Source organism: Dromiciops gliroides, chromosome 1, assembly GCF_019393635.1.
Source record: "Dromiciops gliroides isolate mDroGli1 chromosome 1, mDroGli1.pri, whole genome shotgun sequence".
In the NCBI taxonomy this organism is placed as follows: domain Eukaryota; kingdom Metazoa; phylum Chordata; class Mammalia; order Microbiotheria; family Microbiotheriidae; genus Dromiciops; species Dromiciops gliroides.
The window spans coordinates 90,897,503-90,920,942 of NC_057861.1; the positions used below are offsets into that span (position 1 = coordinate 90,897,503).

Genomic DNA, 23,440 nt, shown 5'->3' on the forward strand with positions numbered 1-23,440 from the left:
GGCTCTGAGCAGCTTCTAGTTGTTCTTCCCCCAAAGCACATTTGGGGGGAGCCCAAGTTTGTTCTTCTGGAGGGCAGGGAGCCTGGTTTGCAGGGGGGGAGGGGGGAGCCACAGCTGGAAGGATGGGGTCCTGCTTGGAGTAGGTCTGACAAGACTTAACAGAACTGAGGACTAGACTGACCCCACACTGTGAAATAACTCCCCCACCCCCCAGGCTGCGACCCCCATTGCCCCCTCTAGCTGGGCTTGATCAGAACCAACTCCTTAGACCCCCCAAACCACACCCCACCTCAACCCAACAGCAAATAGGCCAGAGTGTGCGACTGCTGGAGCCTGCTGGGGTTGGGGACCGATTCCCCCCCACCCACCCCAACTCCTGCACCCCTCTCAGCTCAGTTACAAGGCAGCCAGGTCGGGTAAGAGGAGTGGCCACAAGCCAGCAGCGGCTGGAGGGGGGTCACATAGTAGTTGAGGGTAGGGGTGGCCCCGTCACTGCCAGGATAGGAAGTGGGTTCGTAGTGCCAGGCCAAGGTGGTGCCAGCCACCAGGCCCTGCTCAGCCAGGGCCCGCAAGGCCAACATGGCAATGAGCGTCTATCGCCGCTCGTGACCCATGAGGCAGACAGTGCTCTCGTTAACTACGCTGTGCAGGGTCACCAGGCAGGCATAGCAGGCCGGCCCGAGCCTCTGCCAAAGTGGGCCTGCTGGCAGCGCTCCAGTTTGCGCCTCTGCTCGCCCAAGTCCGGGAAGTCGATGAAGAAGCGTGAGCACATGTAACACTGCAGGGCCTGGGCAGATGTGCCAGGGCAGGGTCGGAAGCCGCACACCAGGAGGTGGCAATACTTGAGCAGGCCCCCGCCTCGGATCTCCTCGGGATTGCGGGTGGCGATCAGCCCGTGCCGAAGGTGCTCCAGCGCCTCATCGAAGTCTCCATACAGGCTCTCGCCCATGACCGTGGGGTGGAGACATGGGGGTGGAGGCGCACTGGCTGTACAAAAGCATGGAGTCTAGAATGATTTGGAAGGAGTCCACGCTGAACTCAAACTGGCGCCGCAGGCGGTCCACAAATTTAAGCTCCAAGTTCTTACCGCTGTTGTTGGACAGGGAGATGAGGCTCCAGCGGTCCGCATCCGTGCACACTTTGACCAGCTTCTGCACGTAGGCCTCCGTCAGGGTCTGCGGCATAATCTTGGCCCGGGTCTGCGGCGTGGTCTTGGACCGGTTCACGCCAGCCGGAAGGAGGTCCAGGAGGCAGGCCTGCACTTCGTCTCACACCAGCTAGAAGGCGGCCTCGTCTTGGAGGTCCACTCGGAAGATGAGATCCACATCCTTGTAGCCCAGGCCATTGTCTTGGTGCAGGACGTGGCTGGCCGCTGAGCCGTTCAGGCGGATGCTGTGGATAGGGACCCTCAGCTGCTCTAGACGGCTCTGGACCACCTGCACGATTTGGCGCTGCTGGACAGTCAGCGTGGGGAAGTTGCCCCGGCCGTGGATGGGGACCTCCTCGCCCAGGAGGGCGTCCAGTCTCTGCACCTGCGTCCAGCTCGACCGGGTGAAGCGCCGTCGTGGGGCGCCGAAGCAACGCTCCGGGCTGAGCCCGTCTCGTTTGTGGGGAGGGGCTGCCGCGGGGGTGACCAGGGCTGGGGGCGCCGCTGCAGCCGCCGCCACCGCTGCTGCGTCCGGGCTCACAGCCCCGCTCTCCGACGGCATCTCTGACCAGACCCCGGGGGCCTCAACGGCAAGAACCGGGAGGGGAAAGGAGAGCAGGAGGGAGGGAAGCAGGCGGGTGCTGGGAGGGGGGCGGCGGCTCTGCGGGCTCCGGCCCCGACATTCCCACTCAACGGATGGGCTCAATTCTTACTTCTGACATACACTAGCTATATGACCCTGCTTAAGTAGTTTAACCTCTCAGTGCTCAAGACAATTCTTTAAAGGAGGGGGTTCTTTACCTGAATTCCAGTGACCTCTCTCCATGGATAGATTTCAAGTAGTCTATGAATATGGAAGGAGAAAAATATATCTTTATTTTTGCTAATATGTAAATGAAATCTACAACTTCATTTATTTAAAATGAATGTTATTTAAAAACAAATATTATACATTATTTTTGCATTTAATTGGGGAAAAATAAAGTAGGGAGAGAGGAGGGGGGAAAAGGTAGGACTCAAAGTTTTAAAAACAAATATTATACATTATTTTTACTGTGAGAAAATAATTAATAATCAATTTCTTGGGATACACCCTCCTCAAAAAGTCCAGTATCCTTGAGACTTGGTCATCAAATCTCACCTGGGACAAACAGAAGGAAAGAAAAGGAGATTTAGGTGGAGACAGATTCTTTTGTCTAGATATCCCAAGAATGTACTGATGAGATTAAACCAGGTTTAGGTGAATGGGCTTTGCCCTGATCAGTTTGAGTGAGGTCCTTGCATTATTTTACCTGATGTCATTCTTGGACTTCATTATAATAAACCCACCTTCAAGTCATGTCAACTAAGTCTATTTGAATAATACTAAGAAATTAGATTTCTTTGATATATAATGACACAATTAGATTTGATTTGTTGTATAATGACCCACATCTTATCAAAAGGGACAAAAAACCATGTGCCCCCCCCCCTCTTGATGTCTCTCTCTGTCTCTCTCTGTCTCTCTGTCTCTGTCTCTGTCTCTCTCTGTCTCTCTCTTTCTCTCTCTCATGGGTCTCCTTAGGAACACATGCTGTCTCTCTGGGAGACCACATGTACTTTTTGGGGCCTTTTCTCCTGCTCATGTTAAACTAGCATGCTGAAGCTTTCGCTCTGTCTCCTCTTCTGCGACCTGGACCTGGGACCATGAGAAGTTAAGGAGACTTGTGGTCAATCCCTTTCTAGTGTAATACTGATAAATTAATAAAAACTTATCCAAAACATGTGTCTATAGTAATTAATTTCAATTTCACAATGCAAAACATCTCCATATTAGTCATTTTTAAATAAAACGGACAAAAATACTTCAGGAAAAATAAAGAAACATTTTTTTTAAGTATGCCTCAATCTGTATTATGACACCATCAGTTCTTTCTCTGGGGATGGGCAACATTTTTCATCATAAGTCCTTCAGAGTTGTCTTGGATCATTGTAGTGCTGAGAATAGCTAAGTCATTCACAGCTGATCATCTTACAATGTTGCTGTTACTTTGTACACAATGCATTTCATTTTATATCAGATCATGTAAGTCTTTACAGGTTTTTCTGAGAGCACCCTGCTCATCATTTCTTATAGCACAATAGCATTTCATTACAATCACATACTACAAGTTTTTCAGCCATTCCCAAATTGATGGGCATCCCCTACATCTCCAATTCTTTGCAACCAGAAAAGAACAGCTATAAATATTTTTGTACATATAGGTCATTTTTCTTTTTAAAAAATTTCCTTTTGGATACAACCTAGTAGTGGTATTGTTTGGCTAGATGGTATGTATAGTCTTATAGCCCTTTGTGCATAGTTCCAAATTGCTCTATAGAATGATTGAATCAGATCACAACTCTAGGAACAGAGTATTAATGTCTCATTTTCCCCACAGCACCATGTTATTGTCCTCTTTTGCCTTATTAGCCAATATAATAGTGTAACGATTGGAATAACGCCACCTGCTGGATACTTACTGTAGAAGAGTTCTGCCCATGAAGGGAAGGTCTTTGAGGGCAAGACCAGGAGTCAGGAAGTGACGCGGACTAGTGGGAGGAGGAAGGAAGAGACGGGCGCTCGGTCTCACTCTTTTTTTTTCCTGAGGACGCTGGCGGAGAAGGGAGCTAGAAATGTGCTCTCCCTTTAATAGATAGGAATCTAGGCCTTTCTCTCTCTCTTTACCAAATTCTTATTCTCCTTAATAAATGCTTAAAAACCTAACTCTTGCTAAAGCTTATAATTTATTGGCGACCACTCATTAGATATTTTAGACAGTTTAGCTAGAATTTTAACCCTTAACAGATGGCTGACCACGAAGAGGAAAGCTAACCCTCAGTCTTCTGATCTGCTGGTTGGGTAAGAAATTTCCCCTCCCTCTCCCTTTAACTGCTAAGTACTGGCGCACTGGCTGTGTTTTCCTTTAAATTTTTTCGAATGGACCTTTTAAACTCCCTAATTACCCTATTTTTGATTTTAGTCTGTTTAACCAGACAAATGGGAGATAAGATCATGTTAATGCTTTGTTTTTGTGGATTTCTATTTTTCTTTTTATTTTTGTTAAAAGAGCCAGCAACTTACTCACACAAGGAAATATCACTCCCTCTCCCAACCATGCTTTTTCAGAGAAACCTGAAGAGATTCCTGCAGCTTTTCCCAATTCTAACACTAATTGTTGCTCTAATTTTGCATGCCTGGAGGCAATGACCCACCCTCTAGAAGCTTTTAATCCCCTAGCACCTGGAGGCAAAGTGGGGGAAGAGGAATCCAGGCCTGAGTTCAAAATCAAGTCTGATTCAAATTGCTCTGGTCCCTCCCCTCCTCTCCAGACCCCACCCTCTACTCCTCCTATGGCCAAGCCCATAGCTTCCCCTGCCTGGGAAGTCCAGAGATCTGAAGCGCATGCTCAACTTTTTCTACCTGCATTTGCAGCTTCAGGCTCAGCCCTTCCCTGGCCTGGCTGTGCTTTTGAGACAATCTTAGAAAACTCTTTAAATTCCAGATATGCTCGTTTTGTTCATAATTTTGCTAACCTGCTTTTGTCTTTAATTAGTAATCTTATAAAGCATTTGTATGGTGAAAAGCCCGACAGACAATATAGAGGGGTTAAAGAAGAAAAACTTAAGCTGAATAAGAATGACAATCATCACCATAGTTCAAGACTCCGCTTCTTTTGCCAGGAAGGGTATATATTGTACAGAAATGTAGAAGTAAGCAGCAAGTATTGATATGAGTATTGGGGATTTTAGATACCGAAATCAGAAGTGTTCTGAATTCACTCAGAGTATTAATGTCAGTTCAGAGGTTACATAGGATTTCTATGCTATTACATCTACATTTTGAAATTAATGGTATGGGTTTATTTTCATAGAGATTTTCATGCTTTTGAGATTGTGTTTTATACTTAGTTTTTAAAACAAGGAGAATATTTGTAAAAGCTTTTTATAGTCATGTGATCAAGTTTATATTTTATAATACTCTTATTGATATTAAGTTCATATTCATTTAGATTTCCTTAGTTTGAATTTCATTGTCTTTTATTGTTCCATGTGTATTTTCTTCTATTCATTTGTCTATCTAATTTTGAAACATTGCAAGATGGTTTTGATTTCATAATACAATGTTAATTCTAGGAGTATTGTGCTCCCATATTCTGAGTTGTTTGTTTTTGTTATTTTTCTCAACTGATTATTTGATCAAACTCTTTAAAGCATTTCCCTGGCAAATTGGTTGCCATGGCAAGTGTAAATTGATTCTAGAAGTATTATTTTTGATAAGCATATTCAAAAAAAAAAAAAAAAAGAGGGGAACATTTGTAAAGTTTTCTTTTTTCAAAAAAAAAGTTCTTTGAGATTCTGTTGTGCTTTAACTTGTATTTAAGTATGTTCTGATTTTTCACAAAAGTAATTGTATACTAAGTAAAAAAAAAGGGTATTATTTGAAATTGTTGCATAATTATATATTATATTTTGAGTCAAGATGTATTCACATTTTTTGCAATCATTTATTATCCTCAATTTTAAATCCATATGAGACTTGGATTATGGGAACTTATCATTTAAGACATTAATTGCCTTTATTCTGAGTTATCAGATGCCAGTTGGCCAAGGTGCCATCCAATCACAAGAGGAATACATATTGCTCAAGGAGCAGACACTGAACTGTCACATGAGGGGAGACATGCATGAAGTCAAGGTATGGCCGATGGAACGGCTTTTGACAAATGTTGAGGTTGGATTCTCTTGGTTTAATATTTTATACTCTTTTTTCCCCACAATATTGTACAGATGGCTGGAAGTATTGATCCCACCCATCTCACTTCTACACCTGGCTTCTATGCTCCCTCCTATATGCCTGATGCCATGGACATCTCAATCCCATGCATCTGATTAAGTCTGACTCAGTTTCCTCCAATATGTTCGGTGGCATGGACGTATATTCCATCCACCTATTTTAAGCCTGGCATACTGTATGGGCAGTATATATTGCTCAAGTGTGGGAATGCTCATATCCCATCATTTCTCTGTTCTTTTATGGTAACCCCCATAATTATCTCAGGTGTCCATGATAAATACAGTGTTGAATTTGGGCCTTGACACCTGTTACCAATTATATTAGATTTTTAAATTTCTCATAATGGCATGAGGATAATTAGGCAGATGATGCAAAAAGTGATAAAACAAAGATAAAAATTATTTTTATTAATTAATATTGCAGCAATTGTCTTCTCAATTACCCTCCATGAGGGGGGACTATAGTAAGATTATAATTTTAAAGAATGTTTCAATTTTTGTTTTATTATATGTTTCATGTGTAACAACTAAGATTCTGAATTCCCTTAGACATGTTTTTGAGAACTTTCATTGTTTGATTTTATTATTGACAAAGCTATTTTAAAGTTGTGTTAAGCTCAATTTTGTAGGAAATTTCCTGGCTGATTACCAGCATCCATACCTCAACCCCTGAAAAGACTTCCATTCTACGACTACACCTAGAGGACATCTGAGAAAAGACTTTCAGAGACTTTAAATGAACAGTTTTGTTTTGTTGTTTTTTTTTTTTTTTCTCTTTTCTCTTTCTGTTATAATATACACCATCTGTAACATGTATTCTCTGCAGAGGCCCTCCCTTTGCAAGACTAATGTCAAAGCGTCGGTTCATGAGGAAAAAAAAAAAATCGCCCCTCTGGACAAAACTTTCCTCTCTTCCTTTTCTATATTGTTGTTCACATATTATTAGTTAGCAATAGTTATTATATTCTTTTTACTGTTCCGTCAAGGAAACATTTTGTTTCTTGAGGAACAACAGGGGGGACTGTAACGATTGGAATAACACCACCTGCTGGATACTTACTGTAGAAGAGTTCTGCCCATGAAGGGAAGGTCTTTGAGGGCAAGACCAGGAGTCAGGAAGTGATGCGGACTAGTGGGAGGAGGAAGGAAGAGACGGGCGCTCAGTCTCACTCTTTTTTTTTCCTGAGGACGCTGGCGGAGAAGGGAGCTAGAAATGTGCTCTCCCTTTAATAGATAGGAATCTAGGCCTTTCTCTCTCTCTTTACCAAATTCTTATTCTCCTTAATAAATGCTTAAAAACCTAACTCTTGCTAAAGCTTATAATTTATTGGCGACCACTCATTAGATATTTTAGACAGTTTAGCTAGAATTTTAACCCTTAACAATAGGTATAAGGTAGTACCTCAGAATTGTTTTAATTTGCACCTATCCAATCAATAGTGAGTTAGAGCATTTTTCATTTGGCTACAGATAGCTTTGATTACTTCATCAGAAAACTGTTCATATCTTTTGATCTCTTATCAATTGGCAAATGGCTCTTATTTTTAAAAGTTTGATTCAATTCTCTATGTTTGAGAAATGAGGCCTTTATCAGAGACATTTGCTTCAATTTTTTTTTCACAGCTACTATTTCTAACTGTATTTCCCTCCATCCCATTTCCTCCCCTATTTATTCTATTCTTTTCTTCCTTTCACCTGTCTCTTCCAAAAAGTGTTTTCTTTCTGAATACCTCCTCTCTAATATGACCTCCTTTCTATTAACCCTTACCCTTCTCTTATCCCATTCCCCTCCTACTTTACTGCAGAGTAAGATAGATTTCTCTACTCAGTTGAATATATTTGTTATTTCCTCTTTGAACCAATTCTGACTAGAGTAATGTTCACTCACTCCCCCTCACTTCCCACATTTTCTCCTCCACCTTAAAAACTGTTTTTATTCTTTTATGTGAGATAATTTACCTCATTCTACCTCTCCTCTTCCCCTTCTCCATTCCACTTTTCTCTCACTCCTTAATTTTATTTTTTTTTTAGATATCATCCCTTCATATTCAACCCACACCTTGGCCCTCTGTCTATAAGAACTCCTTCTAAATGCCCTAATAATGAGCAATTTCACTAGAGTTACAGGAATCATCTCCCCATGTAGGAATGTAAGCAGTTTAACCTATTTAAAATACCTTATGATTCCCCATTCCTGTTTATATAGTTATGTCTCTCTTGAGCATTGTATTTGAAAGTCAAATTTTCTATTCAACTCTGTCTTTTCATCAAGAATGCTTGAAAATCCTCTTTATCATTGAATGTTCATATTTTTCACCTGAAGGATTTTATTCAGTTTTGTTGGGTAATTAATTCTTGATTGTAATCCTAGCTCTTTTTGGCCTCTAGAACATGATGTTTCAAACCCTCTGATCCTTCTATTTAGAAGCTGCTAAATCTTGTGTTATTCTGACTGTGGCTCCACAATACATTCATTGTTTCTTTCTGGCTACTTGCAATATTTTCTCCTTCACCTGGGAGCTCTGGAAGTTGGGTATAATTTTACTGGGAGTTTCTTTCAGGAGGTGATTGCTAGATTCTTTCAATTTCTGTTTCACCCACTGGTTCTAGAATATCAGGGTGGTTTTCCTTGATAATTTCTTGAAATAAGATATTTAGGATCTTTATTTGATCATAGTTTTTAGGCAGTCCAATCATTTTAAAATTTCCTCTTCTGGCTATATTTTTCAGGTCAGTTGGTTTTCCACTGAGATATTTCACACCGTCTTCTATTTTTTCATTATTTTGATTTTGTTTTATTGTTTCATGATCTGTCATAAAGTCATTAGCTTCCATTTGCCAAATTCTAATTTTAAGGAATTATTTTCTATGGTGGGCTTGTAAAGAACTTGATCTAATATTATATGTTACAGAAAAGGGGTTGATTTGCATTAGAAGGAGGAATTTCATCATCTGAAAGTACCTCTATACCATTGAAATGACAGTCCCTTTACTTATCCTCAAACAATTTATAATATTATACCTGTAAAAGAAATAATGTTCCAAATTTTAAATTTAACATGGATAGTTCAATTTTCACCAGTAGTTGAGATAAGAGGGCCCTGCCTACTCTACCTTTCTATGTCCTACAATTACTCAAGTTTAGTCATAATGAATTTCAAGTGAAAAGATATCTAGAAAATCATTAATAGATTTTTGATGAGCCTTTGCTTCTCACTCATCATTGAATTTCTTCAACACTGTCTTGATTCAGAGTTACATCATTCCATTATTTTGGAGAGTATTGTCTCCTTTTCCTCTATTGCATTCCCAAAGATTTTCTTCTGTTGTTTTTCCAAGAATCCCTTTCAGTTACAATAAAAAGTATTGTGAATGAAATGATAATTTAATAAGGTTCTAATAATATTCATATTGAAGTGTATATATGTACATATATACATATATATACATATATCTTACAATCTCTACAATAACATTTCTACAAAAGGCCTAAAATTAAATGTAATTATACTTATGAAATGTATTCTACCTGTAATTATGAAAACTCAAACATAAAATTAAAAAATATGATTATAAAATGATTATAAATATTTTGTATAGGTCATTCTATAAAAATTAAGTAAAGTAATCCTGGAGGACCTTATATACTTACTATTATCTTCAATATTTCGCTTTAATTATCTTTTAAAAATACATTTTGTGGGATATATATGTATAAAAACATATATATATATAGTACATATATTACCTTTTAATGAAAATATTATAACTAGGAAAATATTTAACATAATATAATCATCACATGTATGCTTAATTTAAAATTTGAACTTTTTTACTTAAAGAAAGGTTTTTGATAATTGGCCCGATATTAAACAGTCTTAAATTTGGATGCATATTGACTTTATTCCCTATTTTTATTTAAAACAAGTATAAAGTGAAAATGCTCACTCACACAAGTATGTGGTGGAAAATGGTAGGAGAATCAATTTATAAATAAACATTTATAAAGCAACTACTATGTGCCACGTATTGTGTTAAGTACTACACAAGGTCTCTTGCTGACAAATTGAAATTACTTTTGTTTTGTTTATTTTTAGCCAACTAAACAATTGACAATCATTGAGATCAGAACCAGTCAACAACAAAATGAATTCCTTTATTTACTTTTTTCCTCACTCATTGACAAGAGCTTCCCAAGCCTACTTTCCTGTATGTCTTCCTCTCTACTGATACAGATACAAGCTCATCACCTCTCACCTTGAAAAACGCAGTAGCCTTCTAATTGGTCTCCCAGCTTCAAGTCTCTTGGCAGTTTAATCTTTCCTCCATTTACTTGCCAGGGTGATTTTCACCTCCTCTAAAGCATGGATCTAACCATAGATCTATGCATAAATCCATTAATATAAAGCATACCCCCCTGACACACTTCCTAGTCCTAGTGGTTCTTTATTATCTCTAGGATCAAATATAAAATTTTCAGGGTATCATTTAAAGCTCTTAATTACCCTCCTTTTTCCCACCTTTCCAGCTCTCTTAAATCTTATTTTCTTCAATTAACTCATCAACAACACTGCCCCTCTTGTTATTCCTTGCAAATAATATTCTATGTCTAATTTCCGTGCCTTTTCCCTAGCTTTTCCCCTTGCCTAGAATCTTTTATCACCTCACCTGTTTCTTAATTTGCCTGGATTTCCTCAAGACTCGGCTTGGACCTCACCTTCTTTGTGAAATCTTTCTTTCCCTCTCCCTCACATGCTAATGCTTTCCATTTTCATGTTACTTTTTACTACTCTACAGAAATCTGGGCTGTTCCTAATTATTTGCAGGTAATCTCTTCCATTAAAATGTATGATCCTAGGGCAGCTAGGTGGTGCAGTGGCTAAAGCACTGGCCCTGGATTCTGGAGGACCTGAGTTCAGATCTGACCTCAGGCCCTTGACACATACTAGCTGTGTGACCCTGGGCAATTCACTTAACCTTCATTGTCCTGCAAAAAAAATAATAAAAAAAATAAAATGTATGATCCTTGAGGAAAGGTATCATGATTTGTTTTTTCTTTGTTTGTTTTTTGGTCTTGCTCTGTATCTCCAGTGCTTGGAACATAGTAAGTACTCTGTAAATGCTTATTGAGTGATTCATTGCCATCTGAATGAAGGAATGGACCCTTTATTTTGAAAATGAAAACTGAGCCCAAGAGAGATAAAGTAACTTGTTTGAGATCATGCACCTAGTAAATATGCAAAAAAAGATTCAAACATAGGTATTAGGGTCCATGTCTAGAGCCACTTTTATTGCAAGCACAAATGCCTTTACTTTGTACCAACTGAATATTCCCTTTTATAAATTTTTGTCATAATTCATTCACTCACTTGTTCATTTATTTTTGAAACATTAATTATGTGCTAACCATGTCCAAAGCACCATGCAGTGTAAAGCAAGAGCTTAAGAGCAAAAACCTGAAAAGGGGGGTGAGCCAACCACAATCATAATGCAAGTCTAATTTAGACACAGCCTGGAGAGAACAGAAAGCATAGGATATATTTTTATATCCTATATTTTTAGAAACATTTTTCTGGTTTGTGGATTGAAATATCTCTTAATTCAAAATGGATGCAGTGAGAAATAAGCTTGTGGCCATTTGGTAGATAGTAAAGAAAGACTTAAAGACCATATTTGTCTTCTGACACTCTCCCAATGAAATTTCCATCAACACTGAAACCTACCAATTTCACTCCCCACTGGATGACTTCTTTTTCTGAGCCATCTGTGAAAGGCCAAGTTGTAACCACCTATTTCTTAGAGCTGGGGCAATGGGTGAGCTCACCTTGCCCAATTTATTTGTGTTTCTTTGTCAGAACATTTACTTTTATGCTTCTTTTGGAAAATGCTAGAGGGGAGGAAAGTGAAAAAAAAAGATTATTGTAAAATATGAAATAACTGAGAGGACAGAGAAAAGTTGTATTCAATAAATCTCATAAAGACAGCCAAAATCTGTCAGTTGATGCCTTGAAATAACCAAGGACAAATGTTGTGTTGACATTTTTCACCATTTGCAAGAGAATAATTAACAACAAATATCACAGCCCATGAGTGAAATAGTTTCAAACAAATAATGACATCCGTCCACACTTTGTTTTTCGCCACAAGGCTTCCATAGACAGACATTCCTACCCACAAAAGCAAACAGTTTTCCTAAATTCCAGAGAACTGAGAGTCATATAGAAGTACCTTTGATTTTCTTTGATTTTTAAAGTCAGTGACAAAGTGGAAGTACATAGGGTTTAGTGGAAAGAGAAGAGCAGAAGAGGAGAGAAGAGAAGAGAAGAGAAGAGAAGAGAAGAGAAAAGAAGAGAAGAGAAGAGACTTCTCAAAAGGAATCTTTTTTTTGAAAGTACCTTAGCTTCTATCAGTGAGCAAATTCTATATCTCATAATGCTTTCTCTGTCTTGGTTGCCCTTATAGAATCATAGAAATTTAATAGCTGAAAGGGATCTTAGAGGTCATTTAGTTATCCTTCTCTGCCTCTCAAGTTGCTTTACCTTTTCAATGTCCCTTCTGAAATGTGTCGCTTTGATTTAAATTTAATACTGCAGATACAGTCTTACCTGGGCAAAGACTTAGAGTATCATGGAATCTCAGAGATAGAATGTATATCAGAGGCCACTGAGTACCATGCATAATAAGCTAAGAATGTTTTCTACATCAGTCCTAAGAAGGAGTCATCAAATTTTCCATTGATGAACTCCAGGGAGGAGTAACCCACTAATGTCTAGGACAAGCAATTTTCATACTTGAATAACTTAAGTTACTACAAATTTTACCTCTCTGAAACCCATCAGCTTACCTTTGCCATGTAAGGCCAAGCCCTTTTCCACAAGACAACCTCCTAAATATTTAAAGAGGACTATTATGTTTCAAATAAATGTGCTCTTATTTTCCCTTCCTCTTCTTTCTCACTTATCTAGAAATTCCCCATCTCCCAAGGTCAATTTCACTTCCTGCCTCTTTTAAGAAGTCCACAAAGACCCCATGAAGTTTTCAAAAATCATCTAATCCAACCCATTTATGTTTACAAATGCAGAACTGAAGCCTAGAAAGGGGAAACAATTTGCTCAAGAGCTTTGTGTAAGTTCATTGCAGAACCAAGACTGGAAGTTTAGCCTTTCATCTTTGCTTGCAAGGCACCTTCCACTATACCACTGACAGAAAAGAAATTGCACAATGCATGTTACATATGAAAACATAACCAATATGCCTTAATGATTTTGATCTATGACCTTTGGTTCTTTTTCAAAAGGCTCCAGGAATAGACCTTCAGCTGTCTCATTCTGGTATCCTCTTCCATAGTATAATGCTATTATAGTTAAAATAAATTAATTAAAAGACAAACACTTTTCTCAATCCATCTGGATTTCTTTATGTAATTTAACAAGGACTCAGATTGTGGCATGATGGCTTCCTTTGTGTGGTTGTTTTAATTATGTTGGTATCTGTCCTCATCAAGTTCATACAAAAAGCCTTTAACCGCAATTGCACAGGAATCAGAGTAGCTTTGTAGCTCTTATTATGAAAATATGATGTTGAATTTATTCATTCCATAACAACCTGAGACTATTCAAAATCCTATAACCCACTAGAAAAACAATATTTGTTAATTAAAAAATGACAATTTTTAAAGCCTCCTCTGAATAACTACATCTTTGAAGACAGCAGTGTAATTTTGGAGACTGGGTAAAACACAACACTTTTTTTTTTTTTTTGGTACGTGGGATTTGTCACTAGGTCTCCGTCACTGAGTTTAAAAGAATTTTGTCTTAGAAATTATAAAAGAAGAAAAGAGTTTTCATTTTTTATCTTTTAGCAGAATAATAGGCTGTGCTTTTAAACCACCTGTCTTATAGAGTGAGTAGTACCTGGGTCACAATACCTTGTGGAACAGGATAGCTATAAGCTAGAGGAGAGTAAATGGAGATCTGCCAGGAAACAGAAAATCAGGAAATTGCCTTTGTTTTCCATCTATAACTCCCCACTGCCAAAAGATAGGCCCTGTGACATTGGGAGGATCTTCAGGAGTTCTATGTTTGCTTCAGAAGGGAAGATGTATGGCAGTGGTCATTTAAAAGCAGAATAATCCACTTACATCTTAACACATGGTGTACCAATTAGAACATTATTTGGCCAGATTTTACTGGCTTGATTTCTTATATTTTTATCCCCAGTGCTTGGCAGGTAATAGGTACTTAATAAATAACGCATTTATGTGTGTATGTATACAGGCATATATGTCTGCTTGCACATACCTACCTATTGATCCATCTATCTATATATCTATCTATTATCTACTATCTATATATTATCTATCCATCCATCCATCTATCTATATATATCTATCTATATCTCTATCTATCTATCTATCTATCATCTATCTATTTATTATTTGTTTCTGCCAATGGTATTTCCCTTGTTCTAGGAGATTTACTTGCTCATTTCCTCAGAGTGTGTGTGTGTGTGTGTGTGTGTGTGTGTATCCCTTGTCCCTGAACATTCCCCCTTCTCCCTGGAAATTATTTTTCAAGGATTTGTTTCCTTTCCCATACTGTAATAGTTGTCTTTTTAGGTTATTTTATGCATTTCTAGCTATTTGAAATAATGATGTAGAGATGGATTTATACGCAACTTTTTACTCTTACTCAGCCATCGTTCCCACCTTTAGATGTACTTAAGGCAATATTTAGACAGGGGTGTTTTAAAGAAATTCCTTGCCCTTTTGTAATTAGAAGGATTTGCATGGTATTATCACTTTCTCTATGAAATGATGTTGGGATATTTTCCTGGTTCCAAGTATTGTGATGGACTTACAGTAAAAAATAAACAAAAACCAAAACCCCTGGTTTCTGACATTATGCCAGTGCTTATTACTTTGATGAGCAAAAGCAAATCATAATATTACTAGTCCACCTTTTTTGTATATTTGTTAAATCAAGATAATAGTGCCTATAGTATTTTTGTCACAAGATCATTGCAAATCTCAAAATGAGATCCTATTAAGTGCTTTGCAAATGTTAAGGTGTCATAGCTCACATTTATAAAATACTTCAATGTTTGCAATTCACTCTGCATTCATTATCACATTTTAGAACACAAAAATCTTACAAGGTAGGTGCTAATATATATTCATTTTACAGATGAGAAAATAGAGACAGAGAAATTAAGTGGACTTGCACAGGGTCACACAACTAGTAAATGTATGGGATGGGATTTGAACCCAAGTCTTACTGGATCCAAATGTTGTGTTCTCCTAATTATGAAATGCTGAAACTATATAAATTTCACTCACTTTTTTGGTGATTCACTCAATCTGGATATGGCCTTGACAATGGAGTTTTAACGATGTTGGCCCATGTATTGGCTTTTGATGGCTGGTGAAAATGAGCAATCATGAGTAATGCCAGGATAAGGAACCAGAGAATTCTGTGGTTTTAGTCAAGAGGGAAAATATTTACATTAGATCAGTTCAACAAAAACTTGTTTCATATCTACTATGACATAGCAACTGTGCATAGCACTTGAAATACAAGGATGACTCTGTCTGGAACTGGCTTGTGGTGGCAGAACTTTATGTGGGCTGCGAGGTACCCAGTATGGGAGAGAAGGTGCTAAGCTGGCCAATGTAAGCTAAAGGCTGTTCATTCCCTTAAGAATAAACAGGGGGAAGAGGTGGTAGAGCCAAGATGGTGGAGGAAAGACATTAAACACACAGGGCTCCTGACACAATTACCCCCAAAACAGCAATAAAACAAGCCCTGGAGCAGCAAAATCCACAAAAAGACACGGAGATTATTTTCCAGATTAAAGGGTGCCATACTGGACTGTGAGCAGAATCTAACCCCTGATTGTGCTGACACAGACCCCAAACACAGTGTGAAAGGGGAACCTATCCCCAGGCTCCAAATTAGCTGAAGCACTAGTGTCTTCTGGAACTAAGATTACCATCAGGTGAGAGGGCTAAATGGTTGGCCTTGGGGGTGGAAAACACAGAGGTATCTGGGGGACTTGAGGAAGAGTTTGGATATCCCACCCCAGCAGGGAACCAGGAAGAAATCTTGAGTGGTGGGAGGCCCAGATGGGGGAAGGGTGCAGGCTTGTCAAAGCTAAAAACCATCACAGCACTCTTTTGGCTGGTTAACTAGCAAGTTGGCTTGAGGTTACTTTCGGGCCAGGGACCAGAGAACAGGTCAAGCAAGATTAAAAACCTTCCCTCCCTCAAACTGAAACACCTAGGACCCTCTAAAGCTTGACACAGTGTAGCATGAAAATAGGGCTCCACTGTAAGAAGGAGATAAAAGTCAATTAAAAAATGGCAAGATGAGCAAGGAAAGAATGCTGAAAAGAATAGAAAATTTCTTTGGCAACAAGGAAGATTGAGGAGCACCCTCAGAAGTGGATAAACACCTCGGGGCCCCTACATGCAAAGCTTCCAGAAAAATATGAATTGGTCTCAGGTCTTGGAAGTGCTCAAAAGAAAACTTTGAAGACAAAGTCAGAGAGATAGAAGGAAGATTTAGAGAGGTGGAAGAAAGAATGGAAAGAGAAATGAGAGCAATGCAGGAGAGCTATGAGAGAAAAATCAACAGCTTGAAAAGCCAAATGGAAAAGTAGATAAAAAAGCTGTCTGATGAAAATTATTGCCTAAGAACTAGGATTGAACAAATGGAAGCTAGTGACTTTATGAGGAACCAAGACACAGTAAATGAGATCCAAATGAATAAAAAAAAGAGTAAAATATGAAATATCTCCTAAGACAAAACAACTGACCTGGAAAATAGATTCAGGAAAGATAATTTGAAAATCACTGGACTACCTGAAAACCATGAGCAAAATAAGAGCTTAGACACCATCTTCCAAGAGATTGTCAGGGAAAATTGCCCTGATATTCTAGAAGCAGCAGGCAAAATAGAAATTGAAAGAATCCACTAATCATCTCCTGAAAGAGATCCCAAAAGGAAAACCTCCAGGAATATTATAGCCAAATTTCAGGCCAAGGAGAAAATATTGCAAGCAGCTAGAAAAAAGGAATTCAAATACTGTGGAGATCCAATAAGGACAAAACAAGATCCAGCAGCATCTACATTAAAGGACCAGAGGGCATGGAATATGCTATTCCAGAGGGCAAAAGAACTGGGACTATAGCCAAGAAGCACGTATCCAGCAAAACTGAGTATAATCTTTCAGTGGAAAAAAATGAAAAAGAGGATTTTCAGGCATTTGTGATGAAAAGACCTGAACTGAATAGAAAATTTGACTTTCAAATACAAGACCCTGGAGAAGGATAAAAGGTAAACAGGAAAAAGACTTCATGAGGGACATTAGAAGATCAAACTGTTTATATTCCTACATGGGAAGATGATACTTTGAACTCATAAGAACTTTCTCAGTAAGGAATTCAAGATAATACTTCAAACTAATTAAGAACTTTCTCAGTACAGAATTCATAAAGGACACAGGTCTGAACTGAATATGAAGGGATGATATCGGTAAAGCATTTATGCTTTGTTCTTTGTGGGGCAAACAGGGTGGGGTGTCTTATGTCTAGGGCTGGATTTGGGCTTGGGGCCTCCTGGGTCCAGGGCTGGTGTTTTGTCCACTGTGTCATCTAACTAACCCATGGTTGAGGAGTAGGAGGAATAGACTGGGGGAGGGGGAAGGGGAGAGATGATCTGGGGAGAGGTAGTTCACATGAAGGAAACAAGATAAAAGCTTATGGAAGAAGGGGAAGAGAGGGAAGGAGTGGGGGAGTGAGTAAACCTTAATATCATTAGAATTGCCTCACAAAGGGACTACCATACATACTCCAGTAGGTATAGTAATATATATATTTTTTTTCCCTGAGGCAAAGAGGGAGGGGAAGGAGATAAGGGGATGGGGGGAGAAGAGGTGAAGGAAGGAAGGGCAGATTGGAGGAGGGAGCAGTATAAAGCAAAACACTTTCGAAGAAGGTGAAGATGTTCTGCATAACTGCACATATATATAATATATATATATATATGTATATATATATAATATATATATATAATATATATATATGTGCAGTTATGTTATATGTTCTGCATAACTGCACATATATATATAATATATATATATGTATATATAATATATATATATAATATATATATATATATATATATGTGCAGTTATGCAGAACATCTTCACCTTCTTCGAAAGTGTTTTGCTTTATACTGCTCCCTCCTCCAATCTGCCCTTCCTTCCTTCACCTCTTCTCCCCCCATCCCCTTATCTCCTTCCCCTCCCTCTTTGCCTCAGGGAAAAATATATATATATATTGAATTGCTTCATTTCATAGGGAGGGTTGAGGAGGGAGGGAGGAAGAAAAAATTTAGAACACAGACTTAGCTCAAAGAACTTAATCTCATCAGAATGGGCTCAAGGAAGGAATAACATTCACACCTAATTGGGAGGAGTAATCTATTTAACCCTACAGGAAAGTAGGATGGGAAGAGGATAAGGAAGGAAGGGTGAAAAAAGGGAGTGCAGAGAGGAGGAGGGGGCAGTCAAAAGTAAAACACTTTTGAGGAGGAATAAGGTAAAAGAAGATAGAAAATAGAGTATATATCATGGGAAGGGAATAGGATGGAGGGAAATAGTTATGATGATTGATTATAATGGCAAAACATATGGTATCTACTTTTCTGGGCTATTATGAAGAAATTTATTTGCCAAGTTTAAGGCACTATATACAGGTTATGATGAACAGGATACTATCAGAAAAACCTTGAAAGACCTACATGAATTGAAGCAGAATGAAATGTACTATATACAAAGTAACAGCAATAGTGTAAGATAATCTGCCAGGAAGCATGTGGCTATTTTCTGCAAGGCAATGATCCAATATAACCCTGAAGGACTTATGAGAATTGCTATCCATCTACAGTGAAAGAACTGATGGTATCTGAAAACCGACGGAAACACATTTTTAATTTTTTTTTCTTTGACAATTCCTTAATCTTAAGTTTTGTTTTCTAATTATTTTCTCCCACAACCTAGCTATTGTGGGAATGTTATTTTGACTACTCGTGTATAACTTAATTTGAATTGCTTGAGTTCTTGTGGGTGGGGGGTGGGAAGGGAGGAAGGAGGAGAAGTTGGAACACAAAGTTTTAAAAAATTGATGTCAAGGGGCAGCTAGGTGGCACAGTAGATAAAGCACCAGCCCTGGATTCAGGCCTCAGACACTTGACAGTTGCTGGCTGTGTAGCCCTGGGCAGGTTGTTTAACCCTCATTGCCCCCCCCCCCAATAATAATAATAAAAATTTTAAAGTTAAAATTAAAATTAAAAATAAAAAATAAATTTTAAAAATTGATGTCAAAATTTGTTTTTACATATATTTTGGAAAATAAAATTTAAATGAAGTAAAAAATAAAGAAATACAAGGATGAAAAGTGGTCTAGTCTTTAATACATTAGGACCATATAGTGTCTACAAAATATTAGTATAATAAAAGGGAAAATGTGGAAGGAGTACAAATGATCTAGAGAAAGTACTTTGAAATACTTTTTTAAGGGGGGAGAGGGGAATCATGTTTTTTTAGAGAAGGGAGATGGGAATGATCCTAATAAGATGAGAAGAGTTTTAAGAAGCAGGAATGATGAAGGTGTGTATTACAGGCATATGTGATGTTCTGTTTGAATTTGTAGAAAAGGAGTTTATTAAAGGACCACAGAACTGTGTAAAGAATTGTAGTCTACTTTGGATAGAACAGTGAGCAAGATTGAAACATAGATTTAGAAATGAATTAGACTTTAAGCATCATATAATCTACCCCCCTCATTTTACAAAGGAAACATATTAAAGAGTTGAGTGACTTGCCTAAGGTTCCAGAGGCTGAAAATAAGTAGCAGAGAAAGCATTCAGAACTCTGTCTTCTGTTTTCAAGTTCCAAATTTTTTTGATTATATGAAGAAAGTAGCATGAATAAAGTTAAAAAATATGTGGGATCATGATTGGTAGAGGATTTTAAATGAGGTGGAAAAGTTCATCTTTTATCTTAGAAAGATCCACTGATTGTTTTAGAGAACAGGAATGATATGGTCAGCTCTTTGTTTTGTTTTGTTTTGTTCTGTGTTTTCTTATACAATATGGTGGTTGGCTAGAAGAGAAAGCCAGGTTTATATTGAGGATACAAATGGTCAAGAGACATTGCTCAGTGGCTAAAGCACCAGCCTCAAAGCCAGGAAGACCTGAATTTAAGACTTACCTCTAAGTATATTGTTTGTGTCACCCTGGGCAAGTCCCTTAATTTTTCAGTGCTTTAGGTGGTCCTCAAATATTATAATTTATAGACATGGTACCAGTGAGCATTGGAAAAGGGAGTTTCCTTACCTAGGAATTTTCTAAGTCAAAGAAATCACACGTCCAGGACCTAGTATACTCTGGAAAATATGCCATCATCAATGACACTAAATTAGAAGTAGTAAAGAGTATAATGCCAGAGTTAAAGTTAAAGAGACCCTGGTTAAATTATTGCTTTGAATACTTTCTGTGTAATGGAGACATCTAGTGAAGTAGTTAGAGCACTCAGCCTGAAGTCAGCAACACCAAAGTTCCAATCCAACTATAGACGCTTACTTAGAAACTTACTGGGTAAGTCACTTCATGCCTGTTTGTCTCAGTTTCCTTATATGCAGAATGGGGTAATAAGAATTACTTCCCATGATGGTTGTAAAAGTAAAATGTGAATAATATTTGTAAAGTGTTCAGTACAGTGACTGGCATATAATAGAGTGTATGTAAGTTGTTATTATTATTATTTTTGTTATATGACCCCATAAAAGTTCAAGTATTGTTTTCAAAATTCACTTATCTGTAAAATGGGGATTAAAAATAGCTCTTTCCTGGACAGCTAGGTGGTGTAGTGGATAAAGCATCAGCCCTGGATTCAGGAGGACCTTAGTTCAAATCTGGCCTCAGACACTTGACACTTTCTAGCTTTGTGACTCTGAGCAAGTCACTTAACTCTCATTGCCCCAGGAGGAAAAATAGTTCTCCCCTCACAGGGTTATGGTGCTAATATGCATGTGAAATACTGTGTAATCCTGAAATATAAATGGTGAGCTATTGTTATTATAATTAAGTTCCCTGTACCCCTTAATTTGATGATTCTTTGCTCTTTGATCTTGTTTCACCCTTTATGTTCTTTGCCTTCTACATTCAGCTTTGTGATATTTTTCCATATACATTCAGAGAATAATGAGGAGAGACTTGGCAGGAGCCCTCTAGCTGAAGGGACTTCAGAATAAATGGTGAGGCAGAGCTTGCCACATTTAGGCTGACCTAAAACTTCACATTCAACCACAGAGCAACTATGTCTGGCATATGGAGATGACTGTCTAGCTTGATGCTGTGTTATTGGCGTAGTACTCAAGTTTTCAATCAGAACCTCAGCTACTACTTCTCAGCAGCTCTTTCCTCCAGGTTGTCCTAGTTCTGACCCCTTATCTGCTTCAGGCGTGGCCTCCTACATCTGGCCTCTTAAGGCTCCCAATTTGAATGTCCTCAGTCTTTGATTTCTCAGAATGTTACTGATTGGTATTTATTGAGAAAATTCTCAACCACACTGTCCCTGATCTGGTTTGTCTTTTGTTTCTCAAACAGAGGAATTTGCGTAATGGGATATCCTGGGATTTGTTTCCAATCTAAACAAAGCTGGAGCTATGGACTAATGGGAGCTTTAGATACTACAGCAGTATACCTGCCACCACAAGGAACAGGATAATAGAGACCACACCTGACAAAAACAAAACAAAACAAAAAACATGATTAAGATTTCAGACACCTTCAAAGCACTAAGAAGGCTCAATTGTTAGGTACCAGGTCTGACAAAGAGACACATATGCACGATGGGAAACATCTTATTTCCAGCTGACTTAAGATCAATTAATCATTCAACCAAGCAATATTTTAAAAGTACCTACTATGTGCCAAGTATACAGGATAAAAAAAATACAAAGAATGAAATAATACATCCTCTCCAGGACCTTAGAATCTAATATGAATGAAAACAAACATATATTTAAGTGTTTGCACAATAAACCTAGAGAGAATAAAAAGTCTAAAGTTATAGAACGGACGAGAAGTTGAATCTGGTCCTCAGGGGAATGATGTGTGGCTATTTGCTGTGTAATTCTCTCACTCAAACTCTCTCCCCTCAAGGAACAAAATTTGGAACTCAAAACTTTAAATAAAAATGCTTGGGGCAGCTAGGTGACACAGTGTATAAAAGAACCAGCCCTGGATTCAGGAGGACCTTAGTTCAATTTGGGCCTCAGACACTTGACACTTTCTAGCTGTGTGACCCTGGGCAAGTCACTTAACCCTCATCACCCTGCAAAAAAAAAATGCTTATTAATTTTTTACAAAGTATTCTATAAGTGCTTCCTGTATGCTTTGTTGTTGGAGTTTTTGATGGAATTCTCAACCAGAAGTGCACATAGAAAAGATATTAAGTGGTTAAATAAATCTCTCTCTTTCCTGGTAATGATCAAGGAAAGATAGCCCTAAGCCTTACATAATGAAAGAGAGATAGCCCTAGGGGTCTACTCACCCCTATGAGGACAACAAACATGTAGCCATTAGTAATTTTTCAGTCTCTGTTTCTTTCCTGCTGCTATATTAAGAAATATTGGTGATTGCTGTAATCTTGTGAGTTTCAAAAGGTTATAATATGGAATTGCCAATAGTCCCAGAAGTGGAGTCTATAATATGTTGTCTATAGCTAAGCTTCAAGAAATTACCTGATTAACCCAACCATGGCAATGAATTGACAAGATAATCAAAGATGTTCTCATGTTTTATAACCAAAAGGAACTATTGTCCCTGAAATTCTACCATTAGAAAAAATTTCCTTTGTTGGATTATTAATTATATATTTTGGGTCACTAATACATCTTTACACTATCTTTAAAATGCAAATATACCTAAAAGGTAACATATTAAGACATTATTGCCCATTAATACCTTACTATAAATTGAATGTTCATATCACTTTCCAGCTAACAATTAACTGAAACCACATTACTTCTGGAATCAGAAATTTTAACCAGGGTGTTTTGAGCATTTCAGTTTGGGAGCCTTGGTGATTCTCTAGGGATGTCACCTAGGATCATGAAGCACTGAGCCTCAGGGGAGTAGGATAGGATTTGCCAGGAGAGGGGAATGGAAAATTAAATTAAAGGTAGGCTAATAATATTACCTAGAACTAAATACCTGATTGATTTAAAGTTTTCCATGAACTTTGCAATCTAAATGAATGTATGCATGTATATATATAAACATACATATATGTGTATGTATATATGCATACATATGTGTGTTGTGGAAATATTTTGGGGGGTTGATGAAGGATTTGACTTTCTGCACTGAACTTATTAATGTAGGGAATTACATATGTGAATACATATAT

At 38.1% G+C, this 23,440-nt stretch overlaps 1 pseudogene; it reads right to left on the bottom strand.

The window, feature by feature from the left end:
• Positions 1–392: 392 nt before the first annotated feature.
• Positions 393–23,440, bottom strand: part of LOC122746055 — a 47,130-nt pseudogene continuing 24,082 nt past the window's right edge.